This window comes from Schistocerca americana, unplaced genomic scaffold (assembly GCF_021461395.2).
Source record: "Schistocerca americana isolate TAMUIC-IGC-003095 unplaced genomic scaffold, iqSchAmer2.1 HiC_scaffold_47, whole genome shotgun sequence".
Taxonomy (NCBI): Eukaryota; Metazoa; Arthropoda; class Insecta; order Orthoptera; family Acrididae; genus Schistocerca; species Schistocerca americana.
Genome location: NW_025726203.1, coordinates 2,387,501 through 2,397,500, shown reverse-complemented (window position 1 = coordinate 2,397,500; position 10,000 = coordinate 2,387,501).

Sequence of the window (10,000 nt, the reverse complement as noted above, 5' to 3'; positions counted from 1 at the left end):
TACGCTATTGGAGCTGGAATTACCGCGGCTGCTGGCACCAGACTTGCCCTCCAATAGATACTCGTTAAAGGATTTAAAGTGTACTCATTCCGATTACGGGGCCTCGGATGAGTCCCGTATCGTTATTTTTCGTCACTACCTCCCCGTGCCGGGAGTGGGTAATTTGCGCGCCTGCTGCCTTCCTTGGATGTGGTAGCCGTTTCTCAGGCTCCCTCTCCGGAATCGAACCCTGATTCCCCGTTACCCGTTACAACCATGGTAGGCGCAGAACCTACCATCGACAGTTGATAAGGCAGACATTTGAAAGATGCGTCGCCGGTACGAGGACCGTGCGATCAGCCCAAAGTTATTCAGAGTCACCAAGGCAAACGGACCGGACGAGCCGACCGATTGGTTTTGATCTAATAAAAGCGTCCCTTCCATCTCTGGTCGGGACTCTGTTTTTTTTTTTTTTTTTTTTTTTTTTTTAAAAAAAAAAAAAAAAAAAAAAAAAAAAAATTTCTTTATTCAATACATTACATTATACATCATAACCCACTACCTAACTCATTAGTGGGTCCTAGTATGATACAATTTGAATGCAGCAATGTTATTTACACTTCAGGTAGTATTATTATTATTATTTCTATTATTTACTCTAATTATTACCGCTATAGGGCTCTAAGCTTAATCTACGGGGAAACTACATGCTACCTGCAGCGTTACAAGTTGTGCCAGAGCTACTATAAACCTACTAGTTGTTAGCCAGGCCCACTGAGCTAATCCCAGTGGGCGTGCCCCTGGCACTGGGCTGGCTCTTGACTTGGTGTCGCTGCAGAGTATTCTGAGGTATTATCCTATCTTCTACTTCTAACTTAATTTAACTAAGTGTCAAAATCGGTGTGCGTCATAGTCCGGTATTTATGTACACCCCTCCCTCCTAGTCCAGGGCAAGGCGGATTCCAGCCGTGAGGCGGCTGGCCAGTCCTTGCCCGGCGGTACAGTAAGGGTGCACTAGTCAGCATAGGTGAGAGTTTTGTCTTTAATGGTGGTGATTGTCCCTTAAAAAGTTCTTAAGTATCTTTTTTGATATTTCATCTGTAAGTTTGTTTAAGATGTCAAAGGTGATTTCACGCCTTAACAAGTGGTACGTGTCGTTATTTGGCAGCTGTTGTCTTAGCTCTTGGGCTACATCATCGAAGAGGTGGCACTCATACACCACATGTTCTGGGGTGCCCTGCACTGCGCCACAGTCACACGCTGGTGTAGCCTGCTTCCCAAACCTACATAGGTATGTTGGATATGGTCCATGTCCAGTAAGAAAGTGCAGCATTCCTCTCGTTGGTGTAAAAAATGTGAGTTTTATTCTTTCTTCTATGTCCGGTAGCAGCTCATAGGTTCTACGACCTGTATCTTCATTATTCCACTGATCTTGCCATAGTTCTAGCCCCCTCTTTTTAATGGTGTACTTGTCCCCTGCAAAAACCCCAAGTATTTCCCTGATTTTGTCCCTGTTCTCTTTTTGTACCCAGTACCAGGCAGCCTGTTCACGTATTTTTATATCTAATGGACAGATTCCCATTAACACTAACAGTGCTCCCCCCGGTGTTGTCCTATAGGCCCCTGCTGAACGTAGAAGCATATTCCGCTGCACTCTTCTTACGGCCATGGCAGGCATGACCCTCGTGAGTCTGTGTGCCCAGACTCCAGATCCGTATCCTATTATTGAGGTCAGGATGCTGTTGTGATATAGCTTAATTAAATTTGGAGGGAGGTGAAACCGCTTGTGACCAATTCCGATAAGATTGTTTAATAGAACCAATGATTTTTGTGATACGGTGTCAATATGTGATGCAAAGCTCCACCTCTCATCGATGATTACACCCAGGTATCGGGCCTCGCGGCGCCGAAGAACTGGTATACCATTAATTCTAACCGTCGGGTTCCTGACCAGTTGGCCTTTGAGAAGTAGATATGTGGACTTATTGGGCGCGATCGTCATTTTGCTTCTGTGGCACCATGATGTAAGAACAGTTAGGGCTCTTTCCACTTTCGGCTCTAATTCCTCGCGGCTTCGGCCGCCGACCAGCAGGAGGAGGTCGTCAGCGTATGCTATGACCTCTAGCACATCGTCACAGTTCTTGAGATCTTCAAGTAAAGGCTCCATGTTAATGTCCCAAAAGAGAGGTCCCAGGACAGAGCCCTGAGGACATCCTTTGGTGACAATCTTCCTGACTATGCCGCTAGGGGCCGATAGCCAGACCTCCCTGTCTGCACAATAGCTCCTCAGACACCCATATAGCAGCCCTGGACAGTTCTTCTCCCGCAAGCAGGAAAAGAGTGAGGGCCACCACAGGTTGTCGAAGGCGCCACTGATGTCGACCATGATGCCGACGACATACTTGTGCGGGGTAGAGCCACAGACCTCGGCAGCCAGGGCGATTGCGTCAGACGCAGAACACCCAGACCGAAAGCCGAATTGTCTGTCACTCATCCCGCACAGCATGCGGTGTGCTGTCAGTCTGTTCGCTAGTAGCCTCTCAAAAAGTTTGCCCAGTACGTCCAACAAGCAGATAGGTCTATAAGATTTAATTTCTGTGGGATCTTTGTCCGGACTCTTTTTAATGATGATTACATTGGCTTTTTTCCATATTTCTGGGAATTTCCCGAGTTCCAAGCACTCGTTATACAACTTAGTGAGAGGAGCTACGAGCTGGGGGGCAAGGAATTGCACCACTTCCGCAGTAATGCCGTCCGGGCCAGGAGCTTTCCCTCTTTTGAGGGCCTTGATCTGGGCAGCGACCTCCTCCTCAGAGAAGGGGTAGACTCTGATGTTATTGTTATAGTCCCTTTGGTTTTCTCTCCTTATCCTTTTTTGTTCTTCAGTCTCATCTTCCTCCACGTCGTCAGGCAACAGAACCCGGAGGAGGGCCTCAGCAGTTTCCTGCCAAGTGCCCGTCATCCGGTCCCCGTCCCTGACGGTGGATAGCACCATTGGTGATCTTATCTTTTCTCGTACTAATTTATAAGGGACTCCCCATGGGTCTGTAGCCAATTGGCTTTTTACATAACTTTCCCAGCTTCTGAGTCTGACTGCCCTTAACTCCTGTTGGAATTGTTCTTTGCTTTCACGATAGATCTGAAGCCATCTTCGTTTTTCCCTCCAGACGACACTCCGCTGGTAGTACCTCCTTGCCCTCCTCACAGCCTGGCGCATCTGTCCCAGTTCGACCGACCATGGTGTGGGGGTGGCCGCTACGGCTCTCCTCCTGGTTGGTACGGCTGCCCGCACCGCTGTGGTGATCGCCTGCACCAGTCCTTCGGCGCATTCTTCCACGTTTCCGTCACCTTCCAGCAATGTCGGAATGTTGCACTCCTCCGCAAGACGGTCCCAGTTAGCCTTGTTGTAATTAAGCTGCAGCTCCCACCCCATGTCCCAGTGGCACTCCCTTTCCCCAATGGAAAATGTTATTAAATTATGATCACTGGTGGTTACTTTGTCCCACACTTTCCATTTGTTGACCTTTGTGGCCAGGTTTGGTGTTATTAGTGTGATGTCAATATTTGTACCTTCTCCCCCTCCGCCAGTATATGTGGGGGGGTTCCCTTGTTGGTTGGCAACCACCAGTTGTAATGCCATGATTGTTTCCTCGGCTTTTAGCCCCCGATCATCGTGCGTGCCACTGAACCATAGGGGGGACTTTGCATTTATGTCCGCTGTCACAATCAATCTTCGTCCCTGCAATGCCGTGGCGACTTGTGTAAGTATTTCTAGAAATTCCTCTATTCCTCTTCCGTATTGGAAGTATATATTACAGATGTAAATCACCCCCGCGGGTGTTTGAAGTTCCACGACATTGCAGTGTTCGCCAGAGAACTGTGCAAGGACTGTAGCTCTAAATGATTTGTTGATAATTATAATTGCAGCCTTTGGCTCTACGTTGGAATGTATAATTTGCCAGTTGGCAGCCATGAATGGGATCCGCCCCGCTTGGGAGTACGGTTCCTGTAAGCAGAGTACATCTAGACTCCTCTCTTCCACCACCCTTCGGAGTTCCTGCAGGACCAGTTTGCTATTATGGGTGTTTATCTGGCCTACATTTAGTTGGCTCACGTGGAAAGTATGTATGGATGTGTGATTCTGGCCACAATTTTGTCCAGTCGTGGGCTACTCTGCCATTGGTTATCACTGATTGGTAGTATAGATCATCCATGTCAAATTTTTCGTTTCTTCTGTCAAAGACCTTTTTAACTAGATCTCGCAGGGCTCCGAAGTCGGTGGGGAGATTCATTGTCTTGAGCTGAATTCTGTCCACAGCCTCCATTACTGGAAATGTGACATCTCTTCCATACTCGTGGCCGACACGTACCACATGTCTCAATGCTATTGTGAGGATTGCCGGCTCCTCTAGTCTTGATAACTGCAGTGCGTGCTCCAGGTTGGGGTAAATTCGCTGGGGATCAATTCCCATTGCACCCCGAGATGGTGTGTCAGAAGATGGAATTGAGCTGCTTATTTCATTGTACTGAACATGTTTGGTGGATATTACTTCTTTACTGTGTGATTGTGATTGTGAACTCCCAAGTACAGGATGCCAGTGTGGTCGGGTATGCTCTTGTTTCGACCCAGGTCCCCAGCAAGGAGGAGAGGGAACGTCTTCTTCACACGGGTCCGTCTGTATGCAAACGTCTTTCATTATTGTCACCAAAGATCGTGGTTGTGTGATTTTTTGTATAAATTCTTTGAATTTGTTTGCCCTCAGAGCGTCCCTCAGCCTCTTGCTGGGGGATTTCCTTTTTGGCTTCCTGAGTTCAATTACGGCCTCAGCCATAATCAATTCGAGAGATTAGTCTCTGTTCTAGCATCCTGTACGTTGGGCAGTTTCTCCCAGTAGTGTTGCACGGTTTCCTTCCTCTCTTGGTACATGGAATGCAGGTTGCGCTTTTACTGCAGTTTTTTCTGGTGTGGTCCTCAGCCCCGCACCTGGAGCAGGCCGGCTTCCTATCACAATGCTTGTGGACGTGGTCCAGATCGCCACAGTTGTGACATCTAGGGACTACTAGGTAGTCTCTAACATTGATGGCGTGAAATCCTATATAAATTTTCCCCATAGCGGTAAGTTTTCGCCACATCTTGCCAGAGACCTCGGCGACGTGATGGACAACATCCCGTTCCCGAGGTCCCGTTTTAAAGCGGAGCTTGAATTCATTTTTAAATGTTTCCCATTCTGTGTCATCAAAATTTTGATTATACATGGTTTCGTAGATGTCGCTTTCAGTTAGGGCCACAGGTACGTCGTACAGTATCACCAGAGGATTTCTTTTTCTGGGAGGTTCGCATTTAATGGCCTTGTTCAGTTTGGAATTCTTTAATATTTTGTCCCTATCCTCCTCAGTGGCAAGATCCACCACGACTACATTTTTTGTGGCCTTTACTTTATTGATTTTTATTTTATCTCTAGCCGGGTCAATAGTTGTTGTAAATATTTCTTGTACCTTTTTGATTGTCTGACCAGGCAGGGGTCTTAAAAAGACTGCCGTGTCTGGTTTTTTAGAAATTTTTGCTATAGTTTCCTTTGTTGTTTGGGCTTTTGTAGCGGCTTGCGCCACCACTCCGGCCCATGTCTTGACTGGTTGCTGTCTCAATCTAGCGTTTTCTTTTTCTAGTTCTTCGAGACGCCCCTCGAGCTTCGCGTTTGCAATAGCCCAGGAAGCGAGCTCGTTCTTTATTGCCAGGACCGCAGCCTGGCTTATTTTGCCGTTTTTGACACTAGAGTCTAATATTTGATTAATTCGACAATGTCTATCATAAACACTCTCATCTTCGTGTCCCCCTTCCTCCTGCGAGGTAGGGACAGTAGACACACTCGCCCTCGAAATCGCACAAAGATCACTCGCCTCCTGGTCAGCCATGATTAGTTAGACGAGTGAAAAGTTGGGAGCCCGTCTCTTGCCCCGGACCGGCTCCTCTGGCATGGGGGGGGACTTCTGCAGCTCGCCCACCAACCTCGCCCCTAGGTCAAGGGCACATCAGAGCTGCCAGGTTCAGCGCGCCGTTGCCAGCGCACTGGTCCTCGTCGAAGGCCCCGTCGTCGACGATTTCACACGACGCTCCTCGGCAAGTGCACCCCGCACTCCGGAGAGGCGGATGCACCCCTCGCCCTTCGCCGCCTACTAGCCCGAGCTTCCACCTGAAGGCCAAGGACCCACTCCTACTCAGGTGGTGGGTCGGTCCCCCAGTCGTTCGGCGGTCTGGGCCCATCTAACCTGGCCCAGGCGATGTCACCACCACCTGGGTTTGGCAGAACACGCCCCGGTTACCCAGGGGCGCGGCGAAGCACCCTTGCCGACTCGCGCCGTGATCCCACGCCGACAAACGAGGTCGCCGGCATGCAGAGCACCTGCTGGTCTGTGCCCTGCGAACAGAAAGGGACTGGTGTTCGGTCCTCTTCGGGACTCTGTTTGCATGTATTAGCTCTAGAATTACCACAGTTATCCAAGTAACGTGGGTACGATCTAAGGAACCATAACTGATTTAATGAGCCATTCGCGGTTTCACCTTAATGCGGCTTGTACTGAGACATGCATGGCTTAATCTTTGAGACAAGCATATGACTACTGGCAGGATCAACCAGGGAGCTGCGTCAACTAGAGCTGAGCAGCCGGCCGCCCGGGAGTGTGTCCCGGGGGCCCGCGCGAACACGAAAGCGTCCGCTCAATTATTCTGCAAACAGGAGGAGGCTGAGCTCCCCTGCACAATACACCTCGAAACCCTCTCAGGTCCCGGCGGCGCGCAGCGCCGTCCTAAGTACTTGGTCGGGTTCGAGAGTGGCGCAATCGCCCGGAGTTTGGCGAGTAGACGCTTTAGGTGCGACCACCCGTGCTCCCAACTGAGCTTGCCGCTGCCGACAGAGGCCCGGGAGCGTGCTGTCGTGGCATTGCCGGCGGGAGACAACACGCGCCACCTACGGTGGCCGGCAGCTCCAACGCCAGCGCCACAGAAGGACAAAAGCCCCACTTGGGTGCCGAAGCGAACTCTCCCAGCACAGCGCACGCGCCAACACGTCCGCACAGCTGCGATACAATCCACCTGCGAGAACCGCAGAGGCGACCGAGCAGCAGACGGCGTCGCGGTGCCGAGCGCCGGGCGGCGGCGCATCCTCAGCGCACACAGTCCTCAATCGGACCAGCACACTGCAGATGTCCACCGCGCTTCGCACCGGGCCCGCGAGGACCTACTTTGGCCGCACGGCGCCGCGTGCAGGGTGCGCCGGCGCGCAGCTGCGCCGCCTGCCGCCTCCGTCGGCCGGCGCGCCTGCCACTGGCCGCCCCCACCAGCCGGCTGTAGCGCGTGCGCCCACGCACCGCGCGGCCAGCACGCCGGGAGGCCCCCCCTCACCGGCCGGGGACGGTCCCACCCAGCCACCGCCGCGTATCGCTTCACACCCACATGCCATTCACGTTCGTGGGCATGGTGGGTATCGCTGAAACAACCGGTTGGTAGCTCAACCGATCGTCGCCATCACTGATTCACCTCTAGCGAGAACAACCGCACCACAACGGTTTACCAGTTGTTCATTTGCGTAACGTCACCAGCAAACGTAGACGTCCATCGCCATTTGCAAATTCAACGATTGTTGCATGCCTGTGTCAGGTGTCACGACACACTATGTCTGCCCACATACACGCAACAACATGTGCACGCTTCGCGAACACGTGGAAGGTGGCCCCCGTACGTATGCGATGTCCATTGCGCGAACGACTGTCAACCGGCCTCTGTCGCATGTCGCAGATGTGGAACGCAGTGCACCATGCTATCACGGTGTGTGAGAGGAGACGACTACGTCTGACAACACGCGCCACTACATCAACAGACGGCTCATGCTGATCGCCATCCACGGCATACCATACTGCAATCCAGCTCTTATAGGGAGACGACACGTAGCTGAGTGCACAATATTTGGACCGTATGGTTCGCCGTTGTTGGCGCAGTCGTGGTACGGTCACACATGTACCACGATGTATCATTCAGTACATGAGGACCAATGTGCAGTACAGTGTGTGATTTGGACGTACAACATCAGCGGACAGTTGACACAAGCCGTACCACAACGTAGGCTGTGCTTCGCCATGCGAATGCCAATGAACAACTGCGAAGGGCATTGAGCATGTACGTCCTACTGCCATCCGCATTACAGTGTATAGCTGCAAGGTGTTTCACATGAAGCGATACTCTGGGGACCGGGCAGTGCGAGTAGCAAACTATATTGCGGGGGTTGCAGTTAGGCAACACTACACTAATTTAACGCGTCGTATGACAATTACAGAGCAGGTTAAGGCCCAACGTGTGTTGGGTTAAGGCCCAACGTGTGTTGGGTTAAGGCCCAACGTGTGTTGGGTTAAGGCCCAACGTGTGTTGGGTTAAGGCCCAACGTGTGTTGGGTTAAGGCCCAACGTGTGTTGGGTTAAGGCCCAACGTGTGTTGGGTTAAGGCCCAACGTGTGTTGGGTTAAGGCCCAACGTGTGTTGGGTTAAGGCCCAACGTGTGTTGGGTTAAGGCCCAACGTGTGTTGGGTTAAGGCCCAACGTGTGTTGGGTTAAGGCCCAACGTGTGTTGGGTTAAGGCCCAACGTGTGTTGGGTTAAGGCCCAACGTGTGTTGGGTTAAGGCCCAACGTGTGTTGGGTTAAGGCCCAACGTGTGTTGGGTTAAGGCCCAACGTGTGTTGGGTTAAGGCCCAACGTGTGTTGGGTTAAGGCCCAACGTGTGTTGGGTTAAGGCCCAACGTGTGTTGGGTTAAGGCCCAACGTGTGTTGGGTTGAGGCCCAACGTGTGTTGGGTTGAGGCCCAACGTGTGTTGGGTTGAGGCGCAACATAGGTTAGGTTGAGGCGCAACATAGGTTAGGTTGAGGCGCAACATGGGTTAGGTTAAGGCGCAACATGGGTTAGGTTAAGGCGCAACATGGGTTAGGTTAAGGCGCAACATGGGTTAGGTTAAGGCGCAACATGGGTTAGGTTAAGGCGCAACATGGGTTAGGTTAAGGCGCAACATGGGTTAGGTTAAGGCGCAACATGGGTTAGGTTAAGGCGCAACATGGGTTAGGTTAAGGCGCAACATGGGTTAGGTTAAGGCGCAACATGGGTTAGGTTAAGGCGCAACATGGGTTAGGTTAAGGCGCAACATGGGTTAGGTTAAGGCGCAACATGGGTTAGGTTAAGGCGCAACATGGGTTAGGTTAAGGCGCAACATGGGTTAGGTTAAGGCGCAACATGGGTTAGGTTAAGGCGCAACATGGGTTAGGTTAAGGCGCAACATGGGTTAGGTTAAGGCGCAACATGGGTTAGGTTAAGGCGCAACATGGGTTAGGTTAAGGCGCAACATGGGTTAGGTTAAGGCGCAACATGGGTTAGGTTAAGGCGCAACATGGGTTAGGTTAAGGCGCAACATGGGTTAGGTTAAGGCGCAACATAGGTTAGGTTAAGGCGCAACATGGGTTAGGTTAAGGCGCAACATGGGTTAGGTTAAGGTACAATATGGGTTAGGTTAAGGTACAATATGGGTTAGGTTAAGGTACAATATGGGTTAGGTTAAGGCGCAACATAGGTTAGGTTAAGGCGCAACATAGGTTAGGTTAAGGCGCAACATAGGTTAGGTTAAGGCGCAACACAGGTTAGGTTAAGGCACAACACGGGTTAGGTTAAGGTACAACACGGGTTAGGTTAAGGTACAACACGGGTTAGGTTAAGGTACAACACGGGTTAGGTTAAGGTACAACACGGGTTAGGTTAAGGTACAACACGGGTTAGGTTAAGGTACAACACGGGTTAGGTTAAGGTACAACACGGGTTAGGTTAAGGCACAATACGGGTTAGGTTAAGGCACAACACGGGTTAGGTTAAGGCACAACACGGGTTAGGTTAAGGCACAACACGGGTTAGGTTAAGGCACAATACGGGTTAGGTTAAGGCACAATACGGGTTAGGTTAAGGCACAATACGGGTTAGGTTAAGGCACAATACGG